Source organism: Haliotis rufescens, unplaced genomic scaffold (genome assembly GCF_023055435.1).
Source record: "Haliotis rufescens isolate VD_foot unplaced genomic scaffold, xgHalRufe1.0.p SCAF_12, whole genome shotgun sequence".
NCBI classification, from domain to species: domain Eukaryota; kingdom Metazoa; phylum Mollusca; class Gastropoda; order Lepetellida; family Haliotidae; genus Haliotis; species Haliotis rufescens.
The window spans coordinates 7,557,575-7,583,259 of record NW_025963802.1 but is presented as its reverse complement, the minus strand read 5'-3'; the positions used below and the strand labels follow the sequence as shown (position 1 = coordinate 7,583,259).

The 25,685-nt window shown below is 39.1% G+C and overlaps 1 protein-coding gene across 2 annotated transcripts in view; it reads right to left on the bottom strand.

The window, feature by feature from the left end:
* Positions 1 to 24,474, bottom strand: part of LOC124141224 (rho-related BTB domain-containing protein 1-like) — a 95,482-nt gene extending 71,008 nt beyond the window's left edge. Inside the window, exon 1 of one of the 2 annotated variants that reach the window (XM_046509162.2) lies at positions 24,372 to 24,474. The gene's annotated coding sequence lies outside the window, so the exon portion shown is untranslated. Of the gene's footprint in view, positions 1 to 7,988; positions 8,087 to 24,371 lie in introns of those variants that run through there. The other variant, XM_048393326.1, reaches the window with a different exon arrangement.
* Between the last annotated feature and the right edge of the window lie 1,211 nt (positions 24,475 to 25,685).

Here is a 25,685-nt window from a genome sequence, read left to right as displayed (position 1 = left end):
ACATCACGGGCCTGTATAACAGACCTACATAACAGAGAGTCGCCAGGTATGTCGGCTATTTATGATATGAGCGACATCATGGGACTATATAACAGACCTACATAATGGAGACTGCCAGGTATGTCATCTATTTATGATATGAGCGACATCACAGACCTGTATAACAGACCTACATAACAGAGAGTCGCCAGGTATGTCGGCTATTTATGATATGAGCGACATCACGGGCCTGTATAACAGACCTACATAACAGAGAGTCACCAGGTATGTCATCTATTTATGATATGAGCGACATCACGGGCCTGTATAACAGACCTACATAACAGAGAGTCGCCAGGTATGTCGGCTATTTATGATATGAGCGACATCACGGGTCTGTATAACAGACCTACATAACAGAGACTGCCAGGTATGTCGGCTATTTATGATATGAGTGACATCATTGGCCTGTATAACAGACCTACATAACAGAGAGTCACCAGGTATGTCATCTATTTATGATATGAGCGACATCACGGGCCTGTATAACAGACCTACATAACAGAGAGTCGCCAGGTATGTCGGCTATTTATGATATGAGCGACATCACGGGCCTGTATAACAGACCTACATAACAGAGAGTCGCCAGGTATGTCGGCTATTTATGAAATGAGTGACATCACGAGCCTGTATAACAGACCTACATAACAGAGAGTCGCCAGGTATGTCGGCTATTTATGATATGAGCGACATCACGGGCCTGTATAACAGACCTACATAACAGAGACTGCCAGGTATGTCGGCTATTTATGATATGAGTGACATCACGGGCCTGTATAACAGACCTACATAACAGAGAGTCACCAGGTATGTCATCTATTTATGATATCAGCGACATCACGGGCCTGTATAACAGACCTACATAACAGAGAGTCGCCAGGTATATCCGCTATATATGATATGAGCAACATCACGGGCCTGTATAACAGACCTACATAACAGAGAGTCGCCAGGTATATCGTCTATTTATGATATGAGCGACATCATGGGCCTATATAACACACCTACATAACCTACATAGGTCCGTGGCAACATGTATTTCATTGTTATTACTTAGAAAGTGCGAGAGATACAAATATATTTTAGGTGCGAAATTATCCTGCATATTTTATTGAAAACCATTTGAGACAATCTGAATACTACTGAAATATGTACTCGCAGTAAGACGAGTACATGTATTTGATCAATTCTTTCTCACCCTGGACTTGCTGCTACTTGTCAATACGAGCAGACAAGTGGATCTTTCAAAGAAAATGCTTCTTCTTTTTTTTTAAACCAGTGTTAAACCTAACTCACTAACTTCAGGACCTCTAGTGACCCTGACCTTTAACAGAGGTTAATAAAGTTCATATAAACAAGACCCTGCCTTACAGATCATGTACACTTAGTTTCATCAAATTCCATTCATAAATACTCATGTTATCGTCTACACAAACATTTTCAAAACAGATCATACCCAGCAGAACTTCTATGTGACCTTGACCTTTAATGCCATTCAATCATCTTTCAGCCAACTTTCACCAGGGATATATACAGAGCTCCAGATAAGCTGCGTATCTGCGTGAAATACGCATCAGAAATGCAGAAATAAGCAGTAAAATATAATCCAACCGTATCAAATACGCAACGAACATTACAGATACGCTACAAAAATAAAATTTGTGCGTATCATCAAAATATTGTGAAGTAACCCTGCGTATTCGATTAGCAAAACTTATTTTGAAATTATAAACGGGCATTCCGTCAACCTTGCCAAACTCCACGATGACAGTCACATCATGATCATTTGCCATCACACTTTCGTGTGGAAGTATCGTGGTATTTTTGAGTCCTATAAAGCTCTCGAACCCACACGACACCAGTTTGCAGGGACTAGATGAATAGTGTTTTTAAATATTTAACTTAAATACCCACATGTGTAAAAACTAGTGGGTAACCGAAATTTGAATACGCAGATAGAATTACTGATACCCAATGATTTTAAAATGCATGGGTAAAATACCCACAACACCAAAAGCTTATCTGGAGCTCTGTATATAGGAGGAATATCAGGTATCAAAATCTCCAACATCGTCAACAGACTGTGTGGTTGAAAACTGAAATTGTGGTAGGGACAGCAGATCTCAAATTCAAGCACACACACTGAAGACTGCTAAAGCAAGAGTTAAATATACTTGGTTATTTGTTAGTTACGTAATAAATCAATGGCTTGAGACTTCTTTTACATATAAGAAAAAAACAAACTTTATAGTTTCTGTTCATACCATTTTCCAGGTCACCCTTATATATACATGTGGTAGCCCAGTGGTCAAATCGTTCGCTCATCATGCCAAAGACCCAGGTTTGATTCCCCACATGGGTACAAAGTGTGAAGCCCATATCTGGTGTCCCCCAAATTGACATTGCTGGAATTTTGGTAAAAGCGGCATGAAACCATGCTCACTCATTCACTTATATACAAATGTATCATTTCATATTCAGACATGACCTCACATACTTTTCATGGCACAGAGTACAGAATGTTCAACACATCATTGCACTCCTAATGACCACCCATACTGGTACAGCAAATCTTGTTTGTCATGGAACACCTGTACTACTCCAACACAACAAGAGGAGGGAAAAGATACTGAATCCAATTTTCCCTTCTTTAGATTTTAGGAGATGGAATTACCTTTGGATGACCAGACTCTAAAGGAAACCTACCCAACTTCCTGTTTTGATAGTAGTCAGTTTACTGTAACTTTTCCCATGGAAACATAGGGCTGTTGTTAGTGTCTGTTACCAAACATATATAGTGTCTATCTGGCTGAAAGGTAGACAATGAGTTTTTCATCATATTCTTGATTAAAATCTATATAAGAAACAGGCAAAAAAATATATTTTTATCATGTCACATTAGGTTAACATTTTCTGGAATAAAAATGTTTTAAGATATTGTTCGTTCATTTTTCTTTTTATATACATAATAGAAAGGAATCCAAAGAAGTTCTTCATTTTCAGCCTGCAATCTAGACTTGCCAAAGTATCATAGACTTGCCTTGAAGTTTTTTCAGATACTTTTGTTTCAGGGCCTCACAGTAGGCCTGTGAAGGTTTAAAAGCAAGGTAGACAGCAAGGCCTACTACTCCATGTTGGAAACTGTACCAAGGTATGTACTATGATGGGAACTGTACCAAGGTATGTACTATGATGGGAACTGTACCAAGGTATGTACTATGATGGGAACTGTACCAAGGTATGTACTATGATGGGAACTGTACCAAGGTATGTACCATGATGGGAACTGTACCAAGGTATGTACTATGATGGGAACTGTACCAAGGTATGTACCATGATGGGAACTGTACCAAGGTATGTACTATGATGGGAACTGTACCAAGGTATGTACCATGATGGGAACTGTACCAAGGTATGTACTATGATGGGAACTGTACCAAGGTATGTACTATGATGGGAACTGTACCAAGGTATGTACCATGATGGGAACTGTACCAAGGTATGTACTATGATGGGAACTGTACCAAGGTATGTACCATGATGGGAACTGTACCAAGGTATGTACTATGATGGGAACTGTACCAAGGTATGTACCATGATGGGAACTGTACCAAGGTATGTACCATGATGGGAACTGTACCAAGGTATGTACTATGATGGGAACTGTACCAAGGTATGTACCATGATGGGAACTGTACCAAGGTATGTACTATGATGGGAACTGTACCAAGGTATGTACTATGATGGGAACTGTACCAAGGTATGTACTATGATGGGAACTGTACCAAGGCATGTACTATGATGGGAACTGTACCAAGGTATGTACTATGATGGGAACTGTACCAAGGTATGTACCATGATGGGAACTGTACCAATGTCTCCACCTTGATGGGAACTGTACCAAGGTCGTACCATGATGGGAACTGTACCAAAGTCTCTACCATGATGGGAACTGTACCAAGGTCTCAACCATGATGGGAACTGTACCAAAGTCTCAAACATGATGGGAACTGTACCAAAGTCTATACCATAATGGGAACTGTACCAATGTCTCTACCATGATGGGAACTGTACCAAGGTCTCAACCATGATGGGAACTGTACCATGATGGGAACTGTACCAATGTCTCTACCATGATGGGAACTGTACCATGATTGAAACTGTACTAATGTCTCAACCATGATGGGAACTGTACTAATGTCTCAACCATGATTGGAACTGTACCAGTGTCTCTACCTTGATGGGAACTGTACCAAGGTCTCTACCATAATGGGAACTGTACCAAAGTCTCTACCATGATGGGAACTGTACCATGATGGGAACTGTACCATGATGGGAACTGTACCATGATGGGAACTGTACCATGATGGGAGTGTACCAATGCCTCAACCATGATGGGAACTGTACCAATGTCTCTACCTTGATGGGAACTGTACCATGATGGTAACTGTACTAATGTCTCAACCATGATGGGAACTGTACCAAGGTATGTACCATGAAGGGAACTGTACCAATGTCTCTACCATGATGGGAACTGTACCAATGTCTCGACCATGATGGGAACTGTACCAAGGTCTTTACCATGATGGGAACTGTACCAAGGTATGTACCATGATGGGAACTGTACCAAGGTCTCTGCCATGATGGGAACTGTACCAAGGTATGTACCATGATGGGAACTGTACCATGATGGGAACTGTACCAATGTCTCTACCATGATGGGAACTGTACCAAGATCTCTACCATGATGGGAACTGTACCAAGGTCTCTGCCATGATGGGAACTGTACCAAGGTCTCTACCATGATGGGAACTGTACCAAGGTATGTACCATGATCGGAACTGTACCAAGGTCTCTGCCGTGATGGGAACTGTACCAAGGTATGTACCATGATCGGAACTGTACCAAGGTCTCTGCCATGATGGGAACTGTACCAAGGTCTCTACCATGATGGGAACTGTACCAAGATCTCTACCATGATGGGAACTGTACCAATGTCTCCACCATGATGGGAACTGTACCAAGATCTCTACCATGAAGGGAACTGTACCAATGTCTCTACCATGATGGGAACTGTTCCAAGGTCTCTACCATGATGGGAACTGTACCAAGGTATGTACCATGAAGGGAACTGTACCAATGTCTCTACCATGTTGGGAACTGTACCAAGGTCTTTACCATGATGGGAACTGTACCAAGGTATGTACCATGATCGGAACTGTACCAAGGTCTCTGCCATGATGGGAACTGTACCAAGGTATGTACCATGATGGGAACTGTACCATGATGGGAACTGTACCAAAGTCTCTGCCATGATGGGAACTGTACCAAAGTCTATACCATGATGGGAACTGTACCATGATGGGAACTGTACTAATGTCTCTACCATGATGGGAACTGTACCAAGATCTCTACCATGATGGGAACTGTACCAAGGTCTCTGCCATGATGGGAACTGTACCAAGGTCTCTACCATGATGGGAACTGTACCAAGGTATGTACCATGATCGGAACTGTACCAAGGTCTCTGCCATGATGGGAACTGTACCAAGGTATGTACCATGATGGGAACTGTACCATGATGGGAACTGTACCAAAGTCTCTGCCATGATGGGAACTGTACCAAAGTCTATACCATGATGGGAACTGTACCATGATGGGAACTGTACTAATGTCTCTACCATGATGGGAACCGTACCAAGATCTCTACCATGATGGGAACTGTACCAAGGTCTCTGCCATGATGGGAACTGTACCAAGGTCTCTACCATGATGGGAACTGTACCAAGGTATGTACCATGATCAGAACCTACTAAGGTCTCTGCCTTGATGGGAACTGTACCAAGGTATGTATCATGATCGGAACTGTACCAAGATCTCTACCATGATGGGAACTGTACCAATGTCTCCACCATGATGGGAACTGTACCAAGATCTCTACCATGATGAGGGCGGTCAGGTAGCCTAGTGGTTAAAGCGTTCGCACATCACGCCGAAGACCCGGGTTCGATTCCCGGCATGGGTACAATGTGTGAAGCCCATTTCTGGTTTCCCCCGACGTCATATTGCTGGAATATTGCTAAAAGCAGCGTAATACCGTATTCACTCACTCACTCTACCATGATGGGAACTGTACCAATGTCTCTACCATGATGGGAACTGTACCAAGATCTCTACCATGATGGGAACTGTACCAATGTCTCTACCATGATGGGAACTGTACCAATGTCTCCACCATGATGGGAACTGTACCAAGATCTCTACCGTGATGGGAACTGTACTAATGTCTCTACCATGATGGGAACTGTACCAATGCCTCCACCATGATCGGAACTGTACCAATGTCTCCACCATGATGGGAACTGTACCAAGGTCTCTACCATGATGGGAACTGTACCAATGTCTCTGCCATGTTGGAAACTGTACCAATGTCTCTGCCATGATGGGAACTGTACCAATATCTCTACCGTGATGGGAACTGTACCAATGTCTCTACCGTGATGGGAACTGTACCAATGTCTCTGCCATGATGGGAACTGTACCAATATCTCTACCGTGATGGGAACTGTACCAATGTCTCTACCATGATGGGAACTGTACCAAGGTCTCTACCATGATGGGAACTGTACCAATGTCTCTGCCATGATGGGAACTGTACCAATATCTCTACCGTGATGGGAACTGTACCAATGTCTCCACCATGATGGGAACTGTACCAATATCTCTACCGTGATGGGAACTGTACCAATGTCTCTGCCATGATGGGAACTGTACCAATATCTCTACCGTGATGGGAACTGTATCAATGTCTCTACCATGATGGGAACTGTACCAAGGTCTCTACCATGATGGGAACTGTACCAAGGTCTCTACCATGATGGGAACTGTACCATGATGGGAACTGTACCATGATGGGAACTGTACCAAGGTATGTACCATGATGGGAACTGTACCAAAGTCTCTGCCATGATGGGAACTGTACCAATGTCTCTACCATGATGGGAACTGTACCAAGATCTCTACCGTGATGGGAACTGTACTAATGTCTCTACCATGATGGGAACTGTACCAATGTCTCCACCATGATGGGAACTGTACCAATGTCTCCACCATGATGGGAACTGTACCAAGGTCTCTACCATGATAGGAACTGTACCAATGTCTCTGCCATGTTGGAAACTGTACCAATGTCTCCACCATGATGGGAACTGTACCAATATCTCTACCGTGATGGGAACTGTACCAATGTCTCTGCCATGATGGGAACTGTACCAATGTCTCCACCATGATGGGAACTGTACCAAGGTCTCTACCATGATGGGAACTGTACCAAGGTCTCTACCATGATGGGAACTGTACCATGATGGGAACTGTACCAAGGTATGTACCATGATGGGAACTGTACCAAAGTCTCTGCCATGATGGGAACTGTACCAATGTCTCTGCCATGATGGGAACTGTACCAATGTCTCTGCCATGATGGGAACTGTACCAAGGTATGTACCATGATGGGAACTGTACCAATGTCTCCACCATGATGGGAACTGTACCAATGTCTCTGCCATGATGGGAACTGTACCAAGGTCTCTACCATGATGGGAACTGTACCATGATGGGAACTGTACCAAGGTATGTACCATGATGGGAACTGTACCATGATGGGAACTGTACCATGATGGGAACTGTACCAAGGTATGTACCATGATGGGAACTGTACCAAAGTCTCTGCCATGATGGGAACTGTACCAATGTCTCTGCCATGATGGGAACTGTACCAATGTCTCTACCATGATGGGAATTATACTAGTCCAAAGATACTATATGTCTCAGGCAATCATTAAAATGACACATCATAAGTCACTGCTAAAAAGAAACAACACAGCAATGGCAAAATACTCACAACACACCCACATCTAAATCTATCCAAACTAATATGCTGAATAACTTACCTCAAACTGTCCTAGACAAGTTCTATCACTGTACACACAGTATGAAACTCCATACATCTGACACAATAAACATCAAATGACGTATGACAGTCAAGCACCATCTAATTACTGTGTATACAGCAACACCATATATATCAGCTCGGCCAACATGTTGCTCATGACACCACACGACAAGACCATACATTTCCTGCTGCTAACAAAGGAAGACACACACTTGAAAACAAAGTAAGTTGGATTTCTTGAAGCTCACCACACTCCTACGTGTGTACGGAGCTTGGATCAGCTGTCATACGGCCTCAGGGCACCTGTTCAGAGAGACCGGCCATGCCCTCCCTGTGAACTTTATTATATAAACCATTTCGAACTTACAATAAAACCTGCTTAGCCTTTGGAAAATTGGGTTTGGACATAAAAGAAAAGGAATAGGAGGGAAAGGTGTACCCATAGTCTTATAGGTCCGTGGTGTACCTTGTTGACCCCACATTCCAACAATGTAAAGGAGGTGTAAAGTTAATGGCAGTTTCAAACCGCTTTGACAAGGACCTACACGTGAAACAGTTTCATCACTACCTGTCAGAAGGTGAAATGCTTCACAGCTACTCATCTCAAAGTTATTTAATTTTTTGAATAATTTCATATTTGATTTAACAAATGTAAGGCTTGTGTTAATTTAGCTTGCAAAAGTATCAAAGAGAAGATTGGAGGTTGGTTTTAGTTTTCATGAAAAAATGAGACATTATATATTTAATATGTACCAATTTATGCCTAGGACCAGTCTGCACAAAAATATGTAAATAAATTACCCTAATTATTTAACATATTTAAAGAATAATTTCATGCAGTTCTGAAATGGAATAAAATGTGTCCCACATTCCATAACGTGAATATTGCTGAGTGTGTTTTCTGTCATTCTCTACTCATTATTCCATCATGATAATGAGTGAGTGAGTGAGTGAGGCAGAGAATGAGTGAGTGAGGGAGGGAGGGAGGGAGGGAGGAAGAGAGGGAGGCAGTGAGTAAGGCAGTGAGTGAGTGAGGCAGAGAATGAGTGAGTGAGTGAGGCAGAGAATGAGTGAGGGAGGGAAGGAGGGAGGGAGGGAGGAAGAGAGGGAGGCAGTGAGTAAGGCAGTGAGTGAGTGAGGCAGAGAATGAGTGAGTGAGTGAGTGAGGCAGAGAATGAGTGGGGGAGGGAAGGAGGGAGGGAGGAAGAGAGTGAGGCAGAGAGTGAGTGAGGCAGAGAATGAATGAGTGAGTACGGCAGAGAATGAGTGAGTGAGTGAGGGAGGGAGGAAGAGAGTGAGACTGTGAGTGACTGAGTGAGTTGTCACAGTGTAAGAAACTAACATAATGATAACATATAGCAAAATTCTTAAAAGGGTCCGTAAGATACCTTAACTATTGGGCACTATGTCAAGCACTACAGGACTAGCGCCAATTTCTAACACAGCTGTCATATGCCCCAACAGCATGAGACATTACTCATAATATCAATCACTGTTTTGTCTGGGCCAAACTTTGATATTTATAGGCTTCTGTCATATAGCTCTAATATTTCTCTGTGTGGCCGCATTTTCCAAATGAATATCCTTCCTCACAATCAGAAGGCAATGGCTGCCCAGCAAACACATAAGGCACCACAGTTTTCTGTGCAAAGTTGCCAACATCCTCTGGTCAATAGTTCAAATCCCTGATTTGTCCTGATTATGATCCTTATCTGTCAAGACACACCTAGGCGTGCTGTTTTCAACAAAGTCATACATGTCCATCAACACAGGATTTACTTAAACTATACTACACACAAAAGTTAAGGATCATCTTATTCTTTCATATCACTATATTTAATCTGTCATGCCATGAAAGATTAAGCATAGTAATATGAAAGGATCAGGTGACCCTTAACCATGACATGATTAACTAATTTAATAAGTAACATGAAGGAACTGGGTGGTCCTTTAGACCTTGACAGATTAACTGTAGTAATATGAAAGAATCAGGTGGTCCTTAACCATGACAGATTAACTGTAGTAATATGAAAGAATCAAGTGGTCATTAACCCTGACAGATTAACTGTAGTAATATGAAAGAATCCGGTGGTCCTTAACCCTGACAGATTAACTGTAGTAATATGAAAGAATCAGGTGGTCCTTAACCCTGACAGATTAACTGTAGTAATATGAAAGAATCAGGTGGTCCTTAACCCTGACAGATTAACTGTAGTAATTTGAAAGAATCAGGTGGTCCTTAACCCTGACAGATTAACTGTAGTAATTTGAAAGAATCAGGGTCCTTAACCCTGACAGATTAACTGTAGTAATATGAAAGAATCAGGTGATACTTAACTGTCTTTGAGTAAGTATATAAGCTGCTATAAGTGACATGATGTTCAAGGTAGAATTAAACCCAACTCACTCCTAACAATTATCCCACTGGGAATCCCACTGGGATCCCACAGAAATTTCCTCTAGGGAATGCAAAGCCTACAATAAATAGCAGCCAAACATACACTGACCTGCTTGTTACAGCAATTTCCATTTTTCAAACTGACATTTTCAGCAGAGAAGACGACCTAATTGGTTATTCAAAACACATCTTGTTCCTAAAATAGCTTCAAGACTAAAATATATCCCAATACACTGTCAACAACCAGAAACTGAACAAGAATTCCACTCAAAACTAAACTGAATTGTGAAGTTATTGTACTTTGATGTATACTTGATGATGACATAAAATCAATGTAACAGTTTCTTGGTTTCAATTTATTGGTAATTACCGAGCAAGACAAGGTATTTTAAGCTCCTGCTACTCCTGGGATTGGCAGAAATATGCTACTGTCAATAAATGTTATAAATGAACTCATTTCTCATTGTTTACACATGCCGGACACAAATTGATGCTCTTGTCATGAAATTGACCATCTTCTGAATTGACAGAATGAATTTGATAGAGTGTAACAATATCTTTAACAAATAAGACACTATTAAAACAACACTGGGCTTATAAAAAATATATGAATCTCTAACTTAGAACTCTCAGTTAGGAGTTCACAAGTTTAAATTCCTTTCTCCCCTAGCCATCTGATAATGCTTACAGTCACAATGCCCCATTATCTATCTTAAATTCGCCTCTTTGCTATCTCACATCAAAACGCTTGAGTATAATTATTTCAAATACTCATAATTTCTATCCTCGAGAATTTTTTCTCCAAAACTTGGCTCATGCTCCTTGAAATAACATGCTTTGTTGTTTTGACTAGTAATAGGCTATTTCACTTGCATATATGTCCCCTTCTAAAATGTATTGGCTCCACAAATATTGCTTTTTGCTACAGGAAAATGACATTGGATGAAAATAATTATTAGAATTTCATCATTGGAGCAGGGCACTTAATAGGGTGAATAAGGTAACAATCAACTTTAATCTGTACACTTAATAGGGTGAATAAGGTAACAATCTTCTTCCATCTGTACACTTAATAGGGTGAATAAGGTAACAATCCTCTTCCATCTGTACACTTAATAGGGTGAATAAGGTAACAATCCTCTTCCATCTGTACACTTAATAGGGTGAATAAGGTAACAATCTTATTCCATCTGTACACTTAATAGGATGAATAAAGTAACAATCTTCTTCCATCTGTACACTTAATAGGGTGAATAAGGTAACAATCCTCTTCCATCTGTACACTTAATAGGGTGAATAAGGTAACAATCCTCTTCCATCTGTACACTTAATAGGATGAATAAAGTAACAATCTTCTTCCATCTGTACACTTAATAGGGTGAATAAGGTAACAATCTTCTTCCATCTGTACACTTAATAGGATGAATAAGGTAACAATCTTCTTCCATCTGTACACTTAATAGGATGAATAAGGTAACAATCCTCTTCCATCTGTACACTTAATAGGGTGAATAAGGTAACAATCTTATTCCATCTGTACACTTAATAGGATGAATAAAGTAACAATCTTCTTCCATCTGTACACTTAATAGGGTGAATAAGGTAACAATCCTCTTCCATCTGTACACTTAATAGGGTGAATAAGGTAACAATCCTCTTCCATCTGTACACTTAATAGGATGAATAAAGTAACAATCTTCTTCCATCTGTACACTTAATAGGGTGAATAAGGTAACAATCTTCTTCCATCTGTACACTTAATAGGATGAATAAGGTAACAATCTTCTTCCATCTGTACACTTAATAGGGTGAATAAGGTAACAATCTTATTCCATTTGTACGCTTAATAGGGTGAATAAGGTAACAATCTCCTTCCATCTGTACACTTAATAGGGTGAATAAGGTAACAATCTTCTTCCATCTGTACACTTAATAGGGTGAATAAGGTAACAATCTTCTTCCATCTGTACACTTAATAGGATGAATAAGGTAACAATCTTCTTCCATCTGTTTACTTGATAGGGTAAATAAGGTAGCAATCTTATTCCATCTGTACACTTAATATGGTGAATGAGGAAACAAACTTTTAACCGGACTGTAGGTCCTTGGATGGAATAAAGCAATGTGAGACGGGTAACCTGAGCTGTTTGAGAGCGAAAGAATTAAAGGGACAAATCTAAAAATGACAATAGATTACAAAGGTAAGTCCAGATATATAATTAACTGTTTTCATAACCAGACAGTGTACTTACATGATTAGTTTGCGTACTTCAGTACAGATTTGTTGACATGGTATTTCTGGTGTTACGTGCTCACAGTAATGGCTTTGTGTTGGGGGGAAAAAACATCACAACTCTTTCACCCTGTGTATAAGAAGACCCCCCTTGAAAGCCCTCTAATTCGAGGTACGAAAAACCCACCTTATACACAGTGATATAAGGTATTTCATCATGGCCTTACTTTGAGGCTGTATATTGTTTTCACAACATCTTCACTGAGGCGTATTAACACCTGAGTGACTAGACCTAGAAGCACCCTTCTAACTCTCAGACATTCTGGCATCTTAAAGCAGCGTATATCCAATTCACTGACCTCTCCGCTTAGTGTCAGGATGATCCTGCTTTGCTATTATCTATATTCACTTTACTGAACTGTTTGTTCTGTGTCCAAAGAATTAATACTTTAAACATTGCTTCAACTATGTCACACTTCAATCAAACTGGACAGTCTGAGAAAACTGTTACCCAGGAATTTTCATCTAAGACCTATGACTGACAGTGGGGAAACACGCAGCCCTGATCCACTGTAAATCTTTGAACAAGTGTTGGTTGTTAATTTCTTTCAGAAGGACCTTGGATCCAGTGTTTATTTGAGGCATACCCTTTTTAACATTTTTTTTTCAATGTTTCAAAAAGTGTATGGGAACATATAATTTCACAAAGCCAATTATAGGATGTAGGGTGAGTGGTAACAACAGCTGTTGCCAGTGGATAATCCCCCTAGATGTTTGTTTGTTTGTTTGTTTGTTGTTTATCGCCGCACTCACATCAAACTCACATCATCATCACCAACAACTTTCATCATCATCATCATCATCATCATCATCATCAAAGCAAGCTTAAGATGAAAATCCACCTCCTAGGTCTAAATACATTATAAATAAGGACATATCAAAACTGTAAATAAGATGAGGCCAAGCCACCCTAAATACTAGCGTCCCACACTTTTTATCAATGGGACGTTGAAAATAGCAGAAAAGGAAACACACAAGGTTGATGGTTTGGTGACTTGGTGATTGCAATACTTGCTTAATCTTTAACACCTTTGTCACTGATTAACCCTTTCCAAGATGGTATTTCTGGAAGAAACCAAGACAACACTTTGCAATTAATTCCATGACATGTTGAATATCAAGTCTTATTATTAGTCATAAAAAAAGAAATGATCACAGGGAGAAATATACCACTGTTTTACAACACACTGGGCCAGATCACTGGATCTTTAATGAGTGTTTTTGTCAAAGACATTTTTCTATAAAAGGCTGTGCTAGGTGCGAAAGTTCCATCAGTTATTCACAGTCTTTAAAATAAATTGGCAAATGTGTTTATTTCTGGGGAAATTATTTTTCATCCCATAATGAAATAAACATTACCATGTCCATAAACATTGAATAGGCCTTGTGTTACTTAATAATAAGACCCGTGAAGATTCCGGGGTAGAATAGGTCTTCAGCAACCCATACTTGCCGTAAAAGGCGACTATGCTTGTCGTAAAAGGCGACTAACGGGATTGGGTGGTCAGGCTGACTTGGTTGATACATGTCATCGATCCCAAATGTGTGGATCGATGCTCATGATATTAATCACTGGATTGTCTGGTCCAGACTCGATTATTTACAGACCGCCGTCATATAGCTGGAATATTGCTGCGTGCGGCATTAAACTACCAACCAACCAACCAACCAACCAACTTAATAATAAATGACTTGTGGACGCTGTTTATTTTACAATAAGTCACAGCAGGGAGAATAGATCATGAGGGGCATGTTTATTCCTTATAGGCAATATCAACATTATGAACAAGGTTTAAAAATGTTTACCCATATCTAAATAATGATGACTCCCTGAATACAATCAGACCTCGGCAATGTCATCATCACCAACAACTTTCATCATCATCATCATCATCATCATCATCATCATCATCAAAGCAAGCTAAAGTTGAAAATCCACCTCCTAGGTCTAAAGACATTATAAATAAGGACATATCAAAACTGTAAATAAATAATAATGATGACTCCCTGAATACAATCAGACCAGACAAGTCCATTTTATAAACAGGGGGATTTAGTTTGGTATTTCACATAAATTCTCACAATGTTCATGTTGAGGGTCAGAGAGCAGTTCAATTTTTGTTTTAGTTTTCTGCTCCACTACAGGTCGGCTGGTATAAAAAAATAAAAATGGTTTAATGTGGGAGGTTAGAGTCGGAGGATCCAAAGTAAAGCAAGAAAAAACAAAGTATGGACTTACTGCAAAGGCGAAACCCATGACCACAAGTAGGGTCCTGTGATACCTCGGACCATAATCAGAAGCAAATCTTGGACTCAAACTCATAATCAGCAGATACTAACACAGCCGGGGGATGTAACACTGCACTGCTCATTGTAGTGCCTTTATTAAGTTCACTGGGACACACGTCTCCCCAGTAAATGACACACGTCCCCCCAGTAAAGAACATGCTCAGTATGTACCATCACTATTGAGTAAAGCGGAAATAAAATAACTCCAACTTCAATCAGGAGAGTTCAACATGTGAATATTTTTTAGCCTTGAGGCTATGTTTAGCTGGTAAACATGTCAAGGCATGAAAGTACATGGTTATATTTGGAAATATGATAGTTCCAACAGTATTGATTTTTTAAGTTGACAGGTAAGGAAGTGAAAAAATGCTTACTTTAAGTTATTATTGATGCTGCTTGAGACACATATGGTAAGATGAGCCTGAACCGAGACTTGAAAACAAGTCCACTAATCTATCAGCATCACAGAATTCCACCGATAAAGAAATAATCTAGGCTGTATATGCATGTGGTTTCCACTCTATGAAGTTCCCAGGGCGATGGCTGCCATACAATGTGAAGACAAAAATGTAGAAACAAATTCCAGTAGTTGAGTGAGTGAGTGAGTTGGATTTAACGCCATTTTGAACAGTATTCCAGTTATATCCCAGCATGTCAGCTCAACGTGGTAGGAAAGCCAGAAGCGATGCAAGTCTCAGACGTTTACCACCTTGGTGAAACCCATGAGCACGGGTATGGTACTGACAAACCAAGAAACATAACTAGGGCGAACCGGGATTCAAATCCACGATCCAAGGTTTCTGGTGTGCCCAAGTTACGAAACTCTGCACAGCGATCTCCAGCGCCTTAGATGACTGGTGCCCTTCTCAATATTTAAGGAATTGTTAACTTTTCACATTATCTACCTTCATGACATATAGCAATCTAATTTACAGTTTGACTATCATTATTTACATTTGCATTCTAAAACAAGAAAATGTACATAAGAGAAAAACATAATTTAATAAAATATATATACGTGGAATAATTACCACTAATCTATGCAATTGTTTATTATTTGCTCTTATGATCCTTCTTAACATGAAATTTCAAAATAGCATGTAAACAGTAATACATAATTAATCTTATTAATATGATTGGAAAATTGTTAAATTTTCTCATCATCTACCAAATTACATGTTTACAAAAACATTTAAATTGTAACAAACCATTTATTAAACCCTGCATTTTGCTTCAAAGCCAGACAATAATGAAGACCAAATCTATGTTCTTTCACCAACACTTGTTACAGTGCCTGGCTGCAAACTAGCTTTGTTTTAACTAACATACTCCTTAAGATGGAATCAAATATACAAACATGTTATGCTTCCGAAATCTATTTCCCCTGTTAGCCATGCTAGTTGCTATTGACATCAGAGGTACCAGGACAATGTCAACATTCCCACACTCTAGGCTCTTGAGACCAGACGAGTGTCAAGTCTACCTAATCTACAGATTTGTCGGTGAAATCCTCCACATGTGATGACATCTTGTGAGGAATGTTAAGCGATATGGATAAGGTCCACTAAAATGCAATATTCGCACTCTCCAAACCTTGAATACAGATATCCTCTGAAGACATGCTGCTCTTATATTAGATCCCAGATGACAGAACCTCAATAGCCAATCGAACCTCAACAGCTGGTTCTGGCCCTCCTTGGTGTGTATTGGTATAAGTCATCGGACTCAATCTACACATGTGCTGTGTATGTGTGTGATTCAACAGGAATGCAAGTGAATTTAAATATGAACAAAATATTTGCCTTAAGAAGAGGCGGGCCTTTAAGGATCTATGACAAATGAACATGTACAGACACACAATTAGAAGTACACTTCTACAGATATATAAGGATTGTTTTCACCTCTACATTATCATGGAGTAAAACCTGCTGCAGTTTCAATGCAATCAACATCCATACTTATCAAAAGAAACTTGGATGTTTATCACATGAAAGTATCCTATTTGACAATACGATAGTACCAGTGTTAAGGTGCTGAAATTTGGAAATAGAAAGAATAGAAAGAAAAGAGACTTTATTCTGCAAAAGATCTCTAAAGACTCAATAGTGAGTATGATTTATGCCGCTTTTAGCAATATTCCAGCAATATCACGGTAGGGGACACCAGAAATGGGCTTCACACATTGTACCCATGTTGGGAATTGAACCCATGTCTTTGGTGTGTCAAGCGAACTCTTTAACCACTAGGCTACCTGACTGCCCCTAAAGACTTAATAAGAATACTCCTAATAGCATGGTTCTTAGAGAGTGTGGCAGACTCCCTCTACATGTGATCAACATGGACAAGAGCAATAAAACTGGACTAAATTACTTAACCTCAAAAATAATAGACTTCAATATCAGGCATACAGGCTTCAATGTTTAAATCTCTTGATGATGGTAGAAGATACACGGGAGCTTTTTGAGAATACATGTATGTTAATATATTTCACTCAGGATCCAGTACAGTCTCAGTACAGCAGAATATGGGAGATGCTGAACATTTTTCATGTGAATTTTATCAAAGGCTCTCTGACAAATAATGTCAAGATGGTCATTCATCCTTGGAAAGTTCCTTAAAGTACAACTACTTTCAACATCATAAATCACTTCTCCACACTGAATCACGTCTAACAACAAATATCCCTCAATGTATTAAGTGGTATTTATCAAAAATTAGGTGTACCAAGTTTAGATGATATGTTGAGAATGGAAGATAATAACATTCCTTATCATTAGAGATACTGTGAATTTATATGAAGAAAAACAAGAAGTTCGCAGAAGATGAATAACATGTGATGATATGTGAACACAACACACATCTAAGAAAGCAATATACACGTTATCTACCAACTGAACAATTTATCCACCTCATGAGATCAACTGATATAATAATAATAATAATATATAAAATACTGGACTAGATGTAGCAAAACAATTTGCAATGAGAAATAAGTATAAACACTGGTTTAACATAAACAGCCTTGTATGCAGGATATTACCTTTGAAATACTATTGTAGAGTGGGCCGATGGCCTTTATTACGGAATAAATTTGAGTCTGTCTGATACGTACTAGTAGCATGTGCTATCACTGCTAATGCCAGAAATATATATTGCAACAAAAAGCAACATAACATTTGGCTATTAACGTGAGACAGACATGTTATTCAATGCATGAATAGGCGGTCAGCAGAAACAGCATGCATAATAAGTGCATTCCTCATGTTAATCATATTAAATAACAGCCATGTCCTGTGTATTACACAGACATAGAATACAGACACACACTGCAGTATTATTAGTCAGACTGCCATCCACATGTGAGTGAGTGAGTTGGGATTAACAACGATGTTAACAGTATTCCAGTTATATCACGGCGTGTCAGCTTAATGTGGGAGAAAAGCCCCAAGTGATGCAAATCTCAGACGTTTACCACTTCGGTGAAACCCACGAGCACGGGTATGGTGCTGACAAACCTAGAAACATAATCAGGGCGAACCAGGATTCGAACCCACAATCATAGGTATCTGGCGTGCCCAAGGGACGCAACTCTGCACAGCAAATTGCAACACCTTAGACGAATGGGCCAACCATGCCCCCTCCATCCATATGTCTGGTTGGGGGATCATAATATACCACAAACACCAAGCTGAATACTTACCCGTGTTCAAAAGAAAGGGGGTGGGGGTGACTTGGGGTTCTTGAGCTTTGCCTCTATATTTGAATCAGGGACCTGTAATTCTTTAACTTTTAACATTAGGGCTATGATAATGACAAGGACCTGTTGACTTTTACGTTTTATTTCGAACACTGCAAACACATGGCCATTAGTCGTATACAGTGACACATTGTTATGACAAACGCTGTTGGTCCAGAAGCTCTGCTTTTGAAGCCAATTATTGTTGCGGAGCTCTATTTATATCAAAAGATTAACTACTGTGGACCCATGATTTGTTAATTTTGTTAATCCACAATTTCACAATGATCAGTACTATCCAGATTAGAAGGATTTCACTGTATGTGGAATTACTCATTCGGTTAGCATTTCCTTCATTGCAACAAGGATTGTGTATTCAGAGCTCCAGATAAGCTGCGTATCTGCGTAAAATACGCATTAGAAATGCAGAAATATGCAGTAAAATAAAATCCAAGCGTATCAAATACGCAACGAACATTACAGATACGCTACAAAAATAAAACTTGTGCGTATCATCAAAATATTGTGAAGTAACCCTGCGTATTCGATTAGCAAATCAGCAACTTATTTTGAAATTATAAACGGGCATTCCGTCAACCTTGCCAAACTCCACGATGACAGTTACATCATGACAATATGCCATCACACTTTCTTGTGGAAGTATCGTGGTATTTTTGAGTCCTATAAAGCTCTCGAACCCACATGACACCAGTTTGCAGGGACTAGATGAATAGTGTTTTTAAATATTTAACTTAAATACCCACATGTGTAAAAACTAGTGGGTAACCGAAATTTGAATACCCAGATAGAATTACTGATCGCCAATGATTTTAAAATGCATGGGTAAAATACCCACAACACCAAAAGCTTATCTGGAGCTCTGGTATTAAAAGTCAAAATTGTACCCACAATCATTTGCACAACCGGTAAAAATATACTATAAATAATCATAACCCGACAACAGAACCCATGGATCATCTGTGCGGTCAAAAACAAAGTAGAGGTGGAACGTTTGCTCGTGGACTAGAGCATGGAAAGGGATTTTTTCCATTGTGTGAGGAAATCCTTCTGTTGAAACAGTGTTCAAGGTGAGGTTTGTTTAGCAGTTGCTGTATTGAGATTGGTATGACAGCATCAGGAATCATGATGATGACTTAGTGATAGGGATGTCGAAGAAAATATACCTGTATATCACTAGGGCTGGGACAGGTAACTCGGGTACTCGGGTCGGTTGGGCCCTGAGAAGGACCTGGGTACCCACAGGACTATCCGGACCCGTGGTTAGTCACGTGATATATTGTTTGATGACAAAAACTCACTATAGCTCAGTGGTTAATGTTTGCATTTCTTTCTGACGATGCAGACATTCCTTTTGACTTGTAAATGTCTGAGAAAAGATAAAGCTTCAGTCAACTTCAGTGTACTGATCGTTTGATACATGTATCTAAATAGTTTTGGACAGGGCTGCGATAAAACAATTCCCAATCAGACATTTTGTTCCCAGCTCTTGAGACCTGCAGTGGGTACCCGGGTAGGGCCAGGTAATAGGGGATCGGTTACCCAGGTAGTAAATTCGGACTCGTCCCAACTCTAATCATCACAGTTACACACGTGTAAGGACAGCAGTAGCTAGTGGCCATAGCTGGCTAGAGAAATGTTCTTTCTTCTATATCATTACATATTTTGAAAAGAATCTTCAAGACATTTCCAACCCAAATCAATTTCCCAGAATTTGAACAGGTGCACTGGTAAATATATATCCTAATAAGTGCAACATCAAAAATAAGTTAGTGTCTTCTCACAATACAGACTATATGCTGTATCTGAACTTCTTGCGCAATTTCACCAACATTTCAGACCTCAAAGTCAGATGGTGTTGAAAGCGAGACATAACTCACAGCTGATTGTTAAGAAATCCATACCAAGTATTGTCAATAAAAATCATACGAAGTTCCACCTTGTAATATCTAACAGTATCAATAAGTACAAAAAACACATCCGTTCATCTCAAACAGGCCTGTAGTATTGATCACTTCCATAACATAATTATATCAATGATTTGGCAAACACACAACTAGGCACGTTCTGACCAAACAAGTTCTTTTTAACAATTAATGAACTTCAAGCACCTGTTAACATTGTCCATGTGTCTTTTCATATATTTTACTCCACACCGAATCTTCCCCGTGGCAGGTGTGTATTATTGATTTAGGGACTAGTTCAAAATTAGGATGTCTGATAAAAGTCTTATTTTTTTAGGTATGGGTTAGTGTTGGGGTGGCTAAAAAGGTCTGCAGATTTTCCATCAGGCAAAATCGATGTTTCAGGATTTCTTAAGCTAAAGTCAATAAATAACAGGTCTATTCATCGCATTTCTACTCTGCAAATGAACGGCATCTCCATCACAGTAATACAAACAGCTTGAGTGTCGGGCAAACAGCTTTATTAACATTGTTATCAATCTCTATGACAATGTTAACATTTTCCGCAATGGGTAGGTAATTGGAAGTGGTGTTGGTTGTTGGCGGTTTGGTGGGGGTGAGAAGGATGTCTCAAAACTCAAGGATTTAAGTTTTTATTCTATACTGAACTCTTGAACTGTTACCTAAATGGAGAAGTCTTGTACTGTGGTATGCTCTCACTTTAGGTGAAATATGGTAACAACATCGATGCCTAACGTTGACACCTGCAATATATTAGAATAAGCCGTAGCAATCCAGGTGTGGCCGGCTTGGTGCTAAGCCCTTATTTCCAGACAACCAGTTCACATCTTTGTGATGTTAGCTCTCATACTAAATTCACTCCTATACCATGTATACAAACAACAAAACAATACGTACAAAAAGAGGTCTCTCATAAGAGATCGGTATCTAATATCAAACAGGTGGCTCTGCTGAAAATATTGCATTTCCATAATTTTCATAAATAGTATGCACATTTCTTGTTAAGTTCAGACCAACTTGCAAAGTTAGATTCACTTCATACAAAACCCACTTTGTTTGATAAGTCACTTGTTATCATGTATAACAAGGGTCTTAAAACTGCATCAGGAAATACTGCATCAGGAAATACCGTATTCACCGTATTAAACGCCCTGTTCCTATAAGCGCCACCTGAACAACTTCTAGGCCAATCTGTAAGTAATATTTATAAGTGCTACCATATAAGACTTAACATTAACATAACAATCTGTATCTTCTTGTGTATATTACAGGTTTCTTAAAAAGCAGTGTAGAAAGAATACCGTATTCGACATAATAAGCGCCCCGCTAATAAGCGCCCACGGCGATATTTGCTAATATATTGGCAAGTGAACAATCCCAATTAGCACCCCTTCCTATTGATCAATGTACACAAGACTTATTTATTCGTGTATAACACGCACTCCTGTGTTATATGCACCCTTAATTATGGGCAATTAAATTCTGGAAAAATATATCTGTCGTATATAAACAGTCAGGCCGTCAGCATAAACCACAAAATTCATCTTTCAACTCTGTTTTTTCCACCAAAATAATATTCTAATAAGAGCCCCCTATTTCTAATTTTGGGAGCGCCCTGGGCGCTTATTACGTCGAATACGGTAAATAATTGCCTTGTATCTATTATCAAAACAGTTTTAGCTTCATCATCCTTTGAACTAAGTTTGTTCAATTCCACTCAATGTCAGACCACGATTTTAAGCTTTTGTTTACAGTTATAATAAGTGTCCCCATTTGTCCATTTTCCAAATCTGTTGGGCTCTTATTACGATGGCTACGGTAGGCAATAGGCAGAGGAGTATTCTACCACAATAAGGAAACTTCTCCGCTGAGACTTGTCTGGTGAGTTAAACAGGACTTGGAAATTGACCATTTGCCCTGGGAATTGTTAGATGTTACCTCACATAATTGTTTGGCAAAGCTGTTCAGTCATGAAGTTGGCCATGAAATACAATATGTGACATTTATATCCACCCTCACCCAATGATAGAGCCATTACTATTAACTGTCTTTGTTGAGATGTGAACAAGGCTACAGGTAAAATGCATTAAAATATATTAACAGGTTTTTTTAAATAACAGTTCATAAAAACAATCAAATGAACAGGTAAAACTGTCATAAAATGTTGTCTGGGATTTTTTATTCTATCATTGACCAACTCAAACTGCGACAGACTTTGGCTGTCAGTCTGCAGTGGAAGTGAAAACACTGGAAATCTGTCTATATCTCTCCACTTGACTAATTCTCATTTGTGATTCATCATTGTGGACGATACTAAGAACTATCATCATGATCACAGATCCATTCTTCCATATTTATGCAGCCTGTGACAAAACACTTTGTGCCTACTATTCCAAAATCGTCATTTTTGATCATTTCTGTAGATGTAATGTGATAATGTATGAACTATGATCAGCTGATCTTGCTAGACAGAAAGAAATGTTACTAGACAGGTTCCAACACAGCAGTAATAGGTAAGAAAACATACAACTTTATGGATAACAACTTCTGGCTTATTGCAATTAGCGACGCTTCGATGTAGATTCTTACACCATAATCACGCTGGAGTGACAACAACCAAGTGATGAGAGGTATATATGCTTGACATGTTGTGATAAGCAGCAGATTAACATTGGCACCAACAGGTAACAGATAACAAGTAGCATACAGATAATTGGATTAAGGCAAATGTACAGTAAGAATAACAAATATCACACAGTAAATGAAGCACACGGGTAATGAAGCCAGATGTACAGTCAAGCTGATTGGATCCTAATTAAAATAGTCAATTGCTTGCTTGATTCAGCAGTAACATAGCTAGATTGAGTGATACTTGTTCCGTGATACCCAACACCATTCTATGACAATTGCTTACTATTGACAAGAAATGCATCCATATTTATAACGAGTATCTCAACAATGCTCTAGTCTGTATGTAAGTTCTGTCATGCATATTTTTCATATAATGACTTCACTCTATGATGTATTATAACATTTTTTCAGTATTGATCAATTGTATCACAACCATGAAAAACAATAACATTTTGCAACTGTGATATTCATCAAAATGATTCAGTATGTTGTTTTGGATGATACACATTAGAAAATACACTATTACAAAATGCAGCAACTGAATTTTTTTCTCTTGAATGTAATTATGATATATATATATATCTATATATATACTCGTGGACATCATGGATATCAAATAATGTGTTAAATTTAAGTGCATTTCAAAGTCTTAGGAATACAACATAACTATAAGGTATATCATACAAAAACATTAACGTTAAACGCAACAACAAAAAATTCATGCTTTACAAATTTACAATGTACTGTCTGCGCTTCTTTTCTTTTTCTTTTGTGCTCTATATAAGCATAGAAATCATCGCATCCCAAACATCAATTGATATTACTGCGTATATTAACATTTCGAATGGGGAAAAAACAGATGGTAAAATGTCAAATAGGCCTACATGCAGACATATGCACTACAACCAAAAAATTCTGAATTCTGATATTATTTTTAATTTTTTCTACAGATGCAAAGAACGGTAATGAACATATGAGACATTCCTACATGATTGTCTGATAAATTCTGTCACCAGTGACCAGTTCGAGGTATGCAAATAATTCATTAATTATGCATCGATAAATTCTATCGCAAAAAATAAAGCACTTACCACGAAAATTAACTATTGTCAGTCAGCTGATCGCGAAATATGACAGAATGAAATCAGCTCATTCTGTATGCGCCAAATGAATGAAATCGCACATAAACATTGGGGTAAACAATATTCCCCGTACAACTGCCATTCTTGTGAAACACAATGCCCATAGTCATCAACTGAACCTAAACAAAGGCTTTGTCGGTTGTTTTTATATTAACCATAGCATATTAAAATGTATCCCTCAAAATAACAGTGTGTTATTTCTACTACTATAGTAGTATCACTTCGACGTCAAACCTTTACGTCTCTTTTATTTCAATGTGTACAGTCCAAAATATGTGGTTGGGAGTGATATGGACGCCGTGTGATTTGGGGGGGGGGGGGGGGGGGGGGGGGGGGGGGGTGAGTAGCGGGGGGGGGGGGGGGGGGGGCTATCGGTTCAATCCACACACACATAAAAGAAAAGTGTTCTGCTCTAACGAAATGGTATTGACCCTGATGACCATTTGTTTACATCGCAAGAATCAAATGATTTTTTGTCTGAATGATTGTATTTGTGAGTAAACAGCCCCTCCACCCTTAATCATATTATCTTACTTGATTAAATGTCTCGTTAACAAACAATTAATCCAGACTGTTAAGATTACGCAAACACTCAAACAGGTGCTAAAATCCGTTCCGCCCAATTAATTTATCAACACGCAATGTTTTATGGACAGTAATGAACCTAAGTCAATTTAGGCAACGTGGCGCGGTATAACGAGGAAAGGAGGGAGGAATACGGAAGTGGGAATCGCTAGTTCTACATTTTCAAAGTTGTATCGTTTCTGTAATATGTAATTAAGAAAAGAATGTAAAGAAACTAAATCTTGTCTTTCCGACATCTCTGAGATTCCTTGAAATGAACGCGTCACATGGAAATAAAGTGTTAGACAGATTGGATATATTAACCATCCACCAACTCCCGCTCCCGCTCCCACTCCCACTCCAAATCGCACCCCCCCCCCCCCCCCCTCCCCCTCCCGCTCCCACCCCTATGTGACATTTCAGTATCTTATTTGTGTAGCACATCCTGTTCAATGTTATTTCTCCCATTTCTCAATGAAATGATTTGTGTATGAATCTAGTTGTATATTAAAGTTATACTCAAATGGTAATGATAACAATACACAATTATGTTGCCATATTTTTGTAAACGGAACAATTAGTTGCCTTCAATGGAAATGAATATGTACTAAGAATGACATGTTTGCACTTTGCATGGAAAAAAAACATTTTGAAAAAGGCCGAGCTTATATTTTTTAAGCCAACGTTGTTTGGTATCTT